This window comes from Stenella coeruleoalba (genome assembly GCF_951394435.1).
Source record: "Stenella coeruleoalba genome assembly, chromosome: 2".
NCBI classification, from domain to species: Eukaryota; Metazoa; Chordata; class Mammalia; order Artiodactyla; family Delphinidae; genus Stenella; species Stenella coeruleoalba.
In genome coordinates, this window is record NC_137147.1 from 109202843 (window position 1) to 109215773 (window position 12931).

Consider the following 12931-nt stretch of genomic DNA (forward strand, 5'->3'; position numbering starts at 1 on the left):
ATGAAAGGGAAAAAAGGTAGGGAGGAAGTGGAAGCACGATCACTGCTCATCATAAAAAAGTAAAACACACTGACTAAACAGATAAAATTATGGATGATATTACATAAAATTTAAATTATAAAGTACTACGTACAAATATTTCTAAGTATCAGAAGAACCACACACAAAACCAAAGCAAACGGAACGTATGAGACCTTAATATGTATTTAATTAAATTATATTTAAATTAAATATAAAATTTAAAGTTACTTTACTGCGTATGGAATTCTGAATGAATGGTATGAATACGAAAGAAATAGAAGAGTCTGGTGAATAACAGGAGCCATCAAATGTAAGTCTGACTGACCGAAGAATGTTAGTAAAAACGCTCCTCCAACTTCTCTGAGAACCAGTAAGACACGTACAAAAACACCTTGGAGCTGGGCTTCCCTGGTGGTGCAGTGGTTAAGAATCCACCTGCCAATGCACGGGACATGGGTTCAAGCCCTGGTCCAGGAAGATCCCACATGCCACGGAGCAACTAAGCCCATGCACCACAACTACTGAGCCTGCACTCTAGAACCTGCGAGCCACAACTACTGAGCCCGTGTGCCACAACTATTGAAGCCCGTGTGCCTAGAGCCCCTGCTCTGCAACAAGAGAGGTCACCGCAATGAGAAGCCCGTGCTCACCGCAATTACAGAAAAGCCCGCGCACAGCAACAAAAACCCAATGCAGCCAAAAATAAAATTTTAAAAATAATTAAAAAAAAAAAAACCTTGGAGCCAACAAACAGCATATATTAGAACCTTTTTTTAACTTCTGATATTCTAGGATTAAGAAATATATTTTTAATATTTATTTATTTATTTGGCTGCACTGGGTCTTAGTTGCAGCATGCGGGATCTTCGTTGCGGCATGCGGGATCTAGTTCCCTGACCAGGGATTGAACCTGGGCCCCCTGCATTGGGAGCGCAGAATCTTAACCACTGTACCACCAAGGAAGTCCCAGGATTAGAAAGTATTAATATGGACATGAGACCTATACATTTACAAAGAGAATGCTGACTTTACACACAAGGCTCATGTGAACAGAACTTTTGATTAAAGCTGTCTTCACTCCCCCTCACCCGCAGACTGATCAGTCCCTGAGTCCTACTGAACCTGCCTCTTCAGTATCTCAATATCCATTCCCTTCTCTCTGTCTCCACTGCCAACACTCTAATCTAAGCTGCCAACAATTCTATCTTGCCTGGACTATAGTAAAGCCTCCTAATTGGTATCCGTGACTCTAGTCTTTGCCTCTGCCAAATATGCAGCCCAAGTGATCTTTCTAAAATATAAATCTGGGCACTTCCCTGGTGGCACAGTGGTTAAGAATCTGCCTGCCAATGCGGGGGACATGGGTTCGAGCCCTGGTCCGGGAAGATCCCACATGCCACGGAGCAACTAAGCCCGTGCACCACAACTACTGAGCCTGCGTGCCACAACTACTGAAGCCTGCGTGCCTAGAGCCCCAGCTCCACAAGAGAAGCCACCGCAATGAGAAGCCCATGCACCGCAACAAAGAGTAATGCCCGCTCGCTGCAACTAGAGAAAGTCTGCGTGCAGCAACAAAGACCCAACACAGCCAAAAATAAAAAAATTAAAAATAATAATACAAAAATAAAAAATAAATCTGATTGTGACACTCCCCTCCTTAAAAGCCTCTCAGCAGCTTATCATCACTTACTGGTTAAAGCCTAAAAGCCCTAGCCTAAAAGAGCAAAAAGTTTAAGAATACTCCCTGCCCGGCAGGGTATGGGGAAACCCCATCAGCATCAGCATCTAGAGGGATGCTGTTATAGAGGCATCATAGAGGCATCAGCACAGCCTCTATGGATAGTAATTTGGCATTATCTAGTAAAACTAAAAATACTTATACTCTTTGACCCAACAGTTCCACTCCTAGGAATTTACCCTAAAGATATACTTTCATGTGCAAATTGACATATATACAAGGATACTCGTTGCCTCATAGTTTATAATAGCAAAAGGCTAGAAAATATCTAAATTACATCAATACAGGATCGATCCAATGAATTATGGTATATCCACACCCCAAATAAATAAAATAAATACCCAAATAAAAAAGCAAGGTATAGGACAGAAAGTATCACATGCCACCTTTATGTGGAAAATACAGAGACACATATGTGTAAATGTACAGAAGACAGCTCTGGAAGGATGTCCAAGATACCAGTTATGGCAACTTATTTCAGGAAGAGGGATGGGGTGGTGGCGGTAGGGAAAGGGTGAAGATTTAATATTCTCTAAATACTTTTTATACTTTTTGGATTTTATACCATGTGCCTATGACACATATTTAACAAAATCCAATTAAGAATGAAAATGCATAAGTAAATAGGCCCTTGTGTGATCAGTGAGGGCTGTCCTTCAGCAGAGAACCCAGGTCTGTCTCTCCAGCCTCATCTCTTGGGTCCCTCCATCCAACAACACTAACGTACCATGCTGATTACTGTGCTATTTTACAACCACTTTGTTTTTCTCTGCTGGACATTCTCAGCCTTCTCATTGCTCACCTGAAGAACTCCTCCTTCTTTTCCCTGAAGACCCCACTCAAGTTTCTTCTCGTTTTAGAAGACTTCTGAGTTCCCTTCTCCACCCCCCAAAACGTACGTGGCTTCTTATCCTATGTACCCATGGCAAATGTACCTAATTCTATTATTATACCCTCATTCTCTGTGGCAGTTATGCACGTGTCACCTGCTAATCTGTGAACTCTTCCCTTTCAAAGAGGGCCCAGCACAGGCCCAGGGTTAGACTTGGTGTGCAATAACTATAAAGACTGACCTATCTAAACACTATGTGGGGTGGGTGTGTGTGTCTGCATCTGGAACTGTATGGAGAAGTGAGGAGGAATGTCATGTATTTCTTAAAAATAAAAAACTGTGTGAGCTGGGGTGAACCTATCTGGTTCTCTGTGGGCTTTTTCATTACAAAGAACATTAGCAGTTTTAATTTTCCATCCTGTCTTTCTGTCTTCTCTGTAAAATTTTTGAGATTAAGGAACCAGTCTGAATCACCTTTGCATCCTTCACAGACCGAGGCACATAGGAGGTTCACAGGAATGAGCCACTGAATGGCAAGTACTATGGCTTGTAATCCTCTAAGAGGAGAGAGTGCTGGTTTGGAGAAGCAGGATACAAAGCCAGGGGCTTAACAGGGATGGAGCAGGGCATTGTCAAGGACCTGGAATCTACTTCCTTGATGAAACCCAGACCCAGGGCTCATACTGAGGCTTCATCATCTTTAAATATTTGGTACAATTTTCCAGTGAAACCATGTGGCCCTAAAGATTTTGGGGAGGAGATTTAAAATTACAAACTCAATTTCCTTAACAGTCATAGTGTTATTCAAATTATCTTGTTTCATTTTTACATGAGTTTTAGTAGTTTTTTTTTTTTAAGAATTGTTCTATTTCATCTAAGTTGTTGAATTTGTGAGTGCATTTTTTCCCATAATAGTCCTTTATTATCCTTTTAATGCTTGCAGGTTCACTAGTGATATCTCCTTTCATTCTTTTTTTTTAAAGAGCTTTATTGAGGTATAATTGACAAAACAGTATACATTTAAAGTGTACAACTTGTGTTTGGATATATCTATATACTGTGAAATGATCACCACAATCAAGCTCCTCTTTCGTTCTGAATACAGGTAATTTGTGTCTTCTCTTTTTTTTTTTTTCTTTGTGAGTCTTGCTAGAGGTTTATCAATATTATTGATCTTTTCAAATAACAAGATTTTGGTTTAATTTTTTTCCATAGTTTTTCTGTTTTCAATTTCATTTTTTACTCTTTTCTTATTTTCCCCTTCCTTCTGCTTGCTTTGGGTTAGTTTTGTTCTTCCTTTTCTAGTTTATCAATATGAGAGCTTAGAGTATTGATTTCAGACCTTCTTTTCTAATATAAATATTTAATGCTATAAATTTTCCTCAAGACACTGATTTAACAGCATCTAAAATTTTGATATGTTGTACTTTCACTTTCATTCAGTTCAAAATATTTCCCAATTGACCTTAAGATCTTCCTCTCTGACGCATAAAAGTGCGATATTTAATTTAAAAATGTTTGGAGACTTTCCTATTATCCTCTGTCACTGATTTCTAGTTTAATTTCATTTTTGTCAGAGAACATACTTTGTATTATTTCAAATATTTTATATTTGTTAAGGTTTGTTTATGACCCAGGATATGATCTATTCTAGTGAATGTTTTATATGCACTTGAAATGAATGAGTATTCTGTTGTTGTTATGTGGAGTATGCTATGTGTCTATTAGATCCAGTTAGTTGATAAAGCTATTCAGTTCTTTTCTATTCTTACTGATTTTCTGTTTACTAGTTCAATTATTGAGTTATTGAGAGGCGTGTTAAAGTCTCCAACTATAATTGTTGATTTGTTTATTTCTCCTTTCAGTTCTGCCAGTTTTTCTTCATGTATTTTGAAGCTCTGTTGTTAGGGGCAAACTCATTTTCATTTTCTTGAATTGATTCTTTTATCATTATGTACTTCACTATTTTTCCCTGGTAATTTTCTTTGCTCTGAAGTCTGGTTTGTCTGATATTAATATGGCCAGTCCAGTTTTCAGTTGATTAGTGTTTGCATTGTATATATTTTCTATAATTTTACTTTTAACCTACCTATATCATTGGAATTGAAGTCAATTTCTTTTAAAAAGTATAGAGTTGGGAATTTTTTTTTTTGATCCAGTCTCACAATCTCTGTCTTTTACTTCATGTGTTTAGACTACTTATATTTAATATAATTATTTATACGTTTGAATTTACATCAATTATTTTATTATTTGTTTTCTATTTGTTCCCTCTGTTATTTCTTCCTGTTTCCCCTTTCCAGTTTTCTTGTAGATTATTTGAAAATTTTTAGTATTCCACTTTAATTTACATATTGTGATGTTTACTATATTTCTTTGTATTTTAATTGTTGTTCTAGGGCCTGCAATACATACACTTAACTTCCCACAGTCTACTTAGAGTCAACATCTTACCACTGCAAGTGAAATGTAGTAATCTTACCACCACATAGGTCCCTTTACCCTCTCCCTCTTTATATGTTACATTTACATACATTAAAAACTTTAGCAGACAACGTTATAATCTGTACTTTTTACCTTCAAACACTTTTTAAAGAATTCAAGAAGACCGCACACCACAACGAAGAGTAGCCCCTGCTCGTCGCAACTAGAGAAAGCCTGCGCACAGCAACGAAGACCCAACGCGGCCAAATAAATAAATAAATAATTTTTAAAAAAGAATTCAAGAAGAGAAGAATAATCTATTATGTTTACCCAGGTATTTACAAGATTCCTTGTATCATTTCTCTTTGTCTGAAAAATTTACTTTAGCAATTCTTTTAGAACAGGTCTGCTAGTACTGTATTCTCTTAGTTTCCCTTTATCTTGGAATGTCTTTATTTCACCTTCAATACTAAAAGATATGTTTGCTGAATGTAGAATTATAGATTGAAAAGCATTTTCTTTCAGCAGTTAAAAAATATTATTTCACTTCCTTTTTAACCTCCATTGTTTCTGATGAGAAATCTGCAGTCATTCAAGTTATTGTTCCCCTATAAATAGTGCGTCATTTTTTCTCTGACTACTTTCAAGATTTTATTGCTGTTGTTGTCTTCAGTTCTCAGCAATTTGACTATGCTGTTCCCTGGCATGGAATTCTGTGGGTGTTTCTTATTTGGGGTTTGCTGAACTTCTTGATCTGTAAGTTTGTGGGGGTTTTTTTGCCAAATTTGGGAAGTTTTCAGCCATTATTTCTTCATATATTTTCTCTGCACCATACTCTCTTCTCTCCTTCTGGGTATCCAATGACATGAATGTTAGACATTTTGATATTGCACCACAGATCCTTGAAGCTCTGTTCATGTCTTTTTCTCTCTGTTATTCAGATTGAATACTTTTGATTGACCTATCTTCAAAGTGCACTGACTTTTTCCCTATTGTCCTCATTCTGCTGTTGTGCCCAACAAGCAAGTCTTTTTTATTTCAGTTATTTTATTTTTCAGTTCTAAAATGAACAATTTGTTCTTTATATCTTGTATTTCTTTGCCAAGACTTTCTATCTTTCCACTTATTTCCAGAGTGTTCAACCTTACTTTCTGTCACTGCTTTAGAGTCAGATAATTCCAACATATCTGCCATCTTGACATTGGCATTCTTTAACTGCCTTTTCCCATGCAAGTTGAGATTTTCCTGATTTTCTCATATGCCAAATAATACTTACTATATCTGGCACATTTTGAATATTATGAGATTCTGGTTTCTTATATAAATCCTATGGAGAACGTTAATATTTTTGTCTTAGCAGACACTCTACTTGGTTGTGTTCAGGCTGCAAGTTCCATTCAACATTCTGAGGTTGTAGTTTCAGTGTCAGTTCCATTTTCAAAGTCTTTGCAGTGCTATTCAGATCTGTCCTGTATGTGTGCCACCCAGTGGCCAGTCTGGGACTTGGATGATGGCCTCTTAGTTCTTTTTTGATACAATGTTCAGAACCAGATCCATGCATGAACAGCGTGAGAATAAGCCCAGGAATTTATAAACAGCTTATGAAGTCACTTTCCCAAACTTCTTCCTGTGTATGATCTACCCTTTACTTTCTGGGTCCCTAGGATTCCCTTTTCCAGTCCTCCCTCAAAGTTTTAGACCCCTGTGGCCTCTGCTACTGTCACTACCAGGAGATTCCTCTCCTATTCCTCAAGCCTGTTCAAAAGGGCTTCTAAAGCTCTCTCTGTTCATCCTGATGCTTATTTCTGAGTTTCTGATTGCATTAAGACCAGGCCAGGTAATACTAGATTTTTTTAAGGGTAAATACTGCTGAATCAGTGGTACTTATTTCTGGTCTTATTCTTCAGTCTGTCTGCTACTATTTGCTTATCAAAGTCATCAAGTAGGGTTTCCCTGGTGGTGCAGTGGTTAAGAATCCGCCTGCCAATTCAGGGGACATGGGTTCAAGCCCTGGAAGAGTCCACATGCCGTGGAGGAACTAAGTCCCTGGGCCACAACTACTGAACCTGTGCTCTAGAGCCCGTGCGCCACAACTACCGAGGCTGCGCTCTGGAGCCAGCAAGCTGCAACTACCGAAGCCCACGCACCTAGAGCCCGTGCTCTGCAACAAGAGAAGCCACCACAATGAGAAGCCCACACACTGCAACGAAGAGTAGCCCCCGCTCACCACAAGGAGACCCGCACGGCAACAAAGACCCAACGCAGCCAAAAATAAATACATAAAATAAATATATTTTTTTTAAAAAGTCATCAAGTAGCTGCACCATGCATTTAGCCCAAGTTTTTAGTTGCATTCAGTGGGAGATACAGGGTGGATGGTATTTACTCCATCTTATCCAGAACTGGAACTACCATAACCACGATAACTAATTTAACATTCGTTACTGTATTCTCTAGTTCTGGATTTCTAGTTGGTTCATTTTAAAGTCTTTGCCACTTTTTATAGTTTCTAGTTCTCTGCCGAAATCTTCACTCTTGCCTTTTTATCTTCTTGAATATAGAATGTATAGTTCTAGTTTTAATAGTTCATGTCTGATAATTCCAAAACTTGGAATATATTGTCTGCTGTTTTTGCTAGCTCTTTTTCATGTTTCTTTTTTTTTTTTTTTGCCATAATACGCAGCTTGCAGGATCTTAGTTCTCCAACCAGGGATTGACCCAGGGCCACAGCCGTGAAAGTGCTGAGTCCTAACCACTGGGCTGCTGGGCAAGTCCCCCTTTTCACGTTTTCCTCTCTTTGTGTGCCTAGTTATCTTCATTTAGGTGCTGAATATTATATTTGAAACATTTTTCAAAAATAATTTGTGGCTTTAGATGATGTTACCATCCTCCAGATGCTTGGGAGCAAGGTATCTTGAACCACCTTAATCTGATTTCAAGGATTGAGATATTTCTTGGTCACCCAGGTAACTCAGAGTTAAGCCTCAACCCCCATGAGGGTAATCTGCTTCTGGTTCCCTTAATCCTATGGTACAAACCTTCAGGGTTCCCAACCCAAAGACAAGGGGGTTTATCAGGGCTACCACCCTTGAGACCATGGGCTCCAATTCTGGTCTCCCAAGTCCCTTGAGGCTGTCTACAACACTGCTGAGTCTCTCATTCTCCCCTTCTGGAGTGGCAAACAACCCCAGGACAAAAGCTATGCCAAAGGCTGAGCTCACCATTCTGGATTTCCATCTCTTCCCAGATCCTGGGCAAGTGATTCTTCACTTTGTTAGCTCTCCAGTGCCTTCAAGCAGACATTTTAATATTTTGCTCAGCTTTATTAGTTGCCCTCAGTAGGAAAGTTGGTTGGAATTATCTAACCCAGCATTACTGGAAGCTGATATTCAAAAAATGTTAGTTCTCTCCCCTTTCTGTCTCACTCCCAAGACTGGGAGCGAGGATAGGCAGGGGACTTCCTTGGCAGTCCAGTGGTTGAGACTCTGTGCTTCCAATGCAGGGGGCATGGGTGTGATCCCTGGCCAGGGAAGTAAGATCCCATGTGCTGTGTGGTATGGTAAAAAAAAAAAAAAAAAAAAAAAAAAAATTTTAAAGAAATTTTTTTTTTAATTTAAAAAAGATTAGGACAGGCAGGTGTGCATTCCTACCTACCACTTACCTTGCTTCATGCTATTTGTCCTTCCCAGAATGTCTTCCTTCCTCTCTTTAACCTATCTAATTTCTTTTTATCTGGGGATATTATGGGCATTCTTTTTTTTTTTTTTTTTTGCGGTACGCGGGCCTCTCTCTGTTGCGGCCTCTCCCGTTGCGGAGCACAGGCTCCGGACGCGCAGGCGCAGCGGCCATGGCTCACGGGCCCAGCCGCTCCGCGGCATGTGGGATCTTCCCGGACCGGGGCACGAACCCGCGTCCCCCGCATCGGCAGGCGGACTCTCAACCACTGCACCACCAGGGAAGCCCTGGGCATTCTTTTATATTAAAAAAATTATATTTGATGTTTTTCTACTATGGTATTTCCAGTAATAAACCCTATACATGCTGCCAACCGGCCTCTTCCCAGATGCCTTCTCTCGTGACTGCAGACCACCCCACTCTCCGTCCCTAGAAACCTACTGCAATAACATTCACCACAGCCTCTTTGCGCTTATGGTTTGGTACAAGTCTAATACCCTGGATTCATTAGATAATTTCTTAAGGCAACGATCATGTCTCTCCTCAAGCCCCCCTCCCTTCAACAGCTCTCAGAAAATACTTATATTCATGTAGTCTCTGAAAACCAAAGCACCCTAATTATGCAAGGAGAGTTTCCGCATATTGAGACGATCATCCTCAGGACATACAGGATGTAAAGTACTGTGAGGTCTCAAGGCGTTCAGCAGAGCCCTTTCATGTCTATACCACCCACTCTGAGGATTTGGGCAGATGGGGCATTCCACCATATCCCCAGGCTCCTGTACCTCAGCTCCAGAGATCTGAGCCAGTCTCAGAGAAGATCTCAGGTTAGGGCACTAAAAAGCAGCCTTTGAGGAAACTGAAGGCCATTCACCAAGTACCTTAAGCAAGATTGCTTCTGCCCAGGGAAAGAGCTCCCTGAATAGCATGGCTGGGCTCAAGGAGAGGGTCCCTGGACATTCTTAACAACCCAAGAGGCCTCAGTTTTAGCACCTGCTCCTCATCCATATATCCAAGACGAAAGCCTAACTTGAGCTGTCAGAGATGCCCCTTATTTCCAGGACAGGAAATCAAGACAGTATAGGGAAGCAGCAGCAGATTCCAGAAGCAGAGGCCTTTAAAATATCTAACGCTAACAAGAGGCATGCTGGACCCATATGGAGAAAATAACAGAGCTTAAAAAGAAATAAGAGGGAACGTCCAGTGGTTAGGACTCTGCGCTTTCATTGCCGAGGGCCTGGGTTCAATCCCTGGTCAGGGAGCTAAGATCCCGCGAGCTGCGCGGCTCGGGCCAAAACTGTTTTTTTAATTTAAAAATAAAAAAAGAAAGAAGGCTTGAATGATAGAAAAAAATACCATGCTCCTGGATAAGAAAGCTAAATATTAAGATATTGATATTTCCAAATTAATTCTTATGCAGTCTTATACTTAATGCAGTCTCAATCAAAATACCAATGGTATAGAGACAGAAAGCAGATTAGTGGTTGCCTGGTCGTGGGGGTGGGAACAAGGATTAACTGCAAAAAAGGAACAAGGATCTTTTCAGGGTGATGGAAATTTTTTTTTTTTTTTTTTTTTTTTTGCGGTACGCGGGCCTCTCACTGCTGTGGCCCCTCCCACTGCGGAGCACAGGCTCCGGATGCGCAGGCTCATAGGCCATAGTTCACGGGCCCAGCCGCTCCGCGGCATGTGGGATCTTCCTGGACCGGGGCACGAACCCGCATCCCCTGCATCGGCAGGCGGACTCTCAACCACTGTGCCACCAGGGAAGCCCGATGGAAATGTTTTAAAACCGGATTGTGGTGATGGCTGTACAACTGTGAATTGTGTACACTGGTCTGTACATTTTAAATAGGTGACTATTATTGGTGTATAAATTATACCTCGATCAAGCTGTTTAAAAATAGAAACCTAACAAATTTTACTAAAAGACCATTCAAAATTCAAATCTGACTAGTCTTCCATGAAAGGATGTAATATGCTTTTGATCTTGTTAAAAATAATTCATCCCTTTTTGAAAATGTAGTTTTTTAAAATGGTGAATATAAGGATACAAGGTATAAAAAACAATGTTATCTGGGAGTTTGGAAAAATTCAAACAATGATTCTAAAGTTTTCCTACAGGAATAAACAAGAGAGAATAGCTGAAACATGTTTAAAAGAAGCATAAGAGGGTTGCTCTGCCAGAAATGAAAGCTACAACAATTAAAATGAGATCATCCTGTTGTAAGAGTCAACAAACAGATTAATGGATTATGATCGATGTATATATGGGAACTAAAATAGGCTTTAGTGGGTATAAAATTAGTGTATAAAGAAAGAATCACAAACTAATAGGAAAAGGTTGAATTTGGGGGAATACTTATTAACCAAAAATTGAGCTAGAGACTGATACCATGCTATACACACAAATCAATTCCAGATTAATTTAAAAGTCAAATGAAGAAATTCAAAAAAAAATTATAAAAATACAGATATATATTTAACTAACCTTGGAATAAGGAAAAAAAGCATAAACACTATTGAAGAAATGGTTAAAATATGCATATTGGGGCATCTTACATAACCACTAAAAATGAAGTTTTTCAGATAATTTTCAGGAACCATGAAAAACTGCTCATGAAATAATGAGAAGTAACAAAAGGAGAATATAAAACTGAATCAGAATAACAATGTAAATCAAATTTTTAAATAACAAAATACATATACAGAAAGATTGGTAGATATATCAAGATGTCTTTGGATGGTAGAATTATAGGTGAATTTTTACTTTTTCCTTTCAGCTTTTAGAATTTTCCCCCATATTTTTTACTATGGTCATGCATTTCTTTCATAAGCAAAAAAGATTTTTTAAAAAAGATTTGGTAGAATGAGAATATGAAAAACCAATCAAATTCAGCTACTAAAAAGCAACAGCTTCAAAAATACATATAGCTGTTAAATGCATTTTTCACATGTATGATACATTTCACAATTTTTTTCAGTACTAAAAAAAAAAAAAAAAGCCACAAAAGCTCTTTGCAGGAACAGCAGAACCTCTACAGACAGCCTCTCCTGTGCCTGCAGTGCCCCAGCCCATTCGTCCCACCTGCAAGAGGCAAGGAGGGCCTTGTCAGGAGGATGCAGCCATTCTGGCTGTGGTATTCCCCACCGCTGTGGGCAGAGAAGCCAGATTCACTCACAGACTTGGCCGCCAGCCTGATCTCTTCCCAAATGTGCTCCCTAGGGGCCCATGAGGGCCATCCCTACCATATGCTCTGCTGTCCGCATGTGGAGCGGCCCCATCTGGGCTCCTAGGAACTCACCACTGCAGCTGCTGAAACCTCCTGAGACCAGGCATGAGAGGCTGAGAGTCATGAACAGATTCAGAGAGTCTGGTTTGAGGTTCACCCCACTCCAAAGACCTCTGAACTACCGTCCCCACAGACTAACCTCAGTACCCTCAGCACACACTGAAAGAAAACCATCTCCCCTGGCCACCCTTGAAACTGGTCTCTCCCTCCTGCCCCCATGAAAGCTCTCTGTGTGGGAAAGGCAGCCCCTCCAGGAAGCATCCTTTTCCCGCTGCCCTCCAGGAGGTACTGCAGCAGCTTGTCCCTCATGTTTCCCTTCACTGTTCCAAGAAGCCGTCTGTCTTCTGCCTTGACCCCTGTGAAACACTGCTTTCAGCTGCTCCTCCTGTCTCCTGGGACCCATGCTCCTGCTTCCTCTGCCCCAAGAAACAATTTCATCTTAGTTCCCGCCAAAATGCTGTCTCCACTTGGGGTTGCCAGATTTAGCAAAGAGAAATACAGGACACCCAGTTAAATCTGAATTTCAGACAGAAAACCAATCATTTCTTAGTATAAGTATATCCCATCTATTTTATCCAACCCACCCCCAGTCTTGATACACTTTTTCCTTCTGCCCCACCATAAAACACTCCTTCTCTCTACACTCCTGTGAAATACTGCCTGCCCTCTGCCCCTGAAACATGAAACACTGACCAAACGGGATAAACTGTTTTCCTTCTGTTAATCCTCTCAATTCCGCTCCCCTCTTCCCTCTTCCCCTGCCCCCTACCCCCATCAAACTCCTCAATGCTGCCACCTGGATGCCCTCCCCTCCCCTGTCTCCACACAAAACCTCTGTCCTCTGTTGGCTACCTGATCCCCAGAAGAATGCCAGCACTCCTGTCCTCAGGGAAAACAGTTTGCCTCTACCTCCCACCACAGTAATGTCTCAGACCTACTGCCATTTAT

The 12931-nt window shown here is 40.4% G+C and overlaps 1 protein-coding gene across 2 annotated transcripts in view; it reads right to left on the minus strand.

Annotated features, from left to right (window-relative positions):
- ALPK3 (alpha kinase 3) overlaps positions 1-12931 on the minus strand; it is a 49240-nt gene that overhangs the window by 14137 nt on the left and 22172 nt on the right. The window lies entirely within an intron of this gene.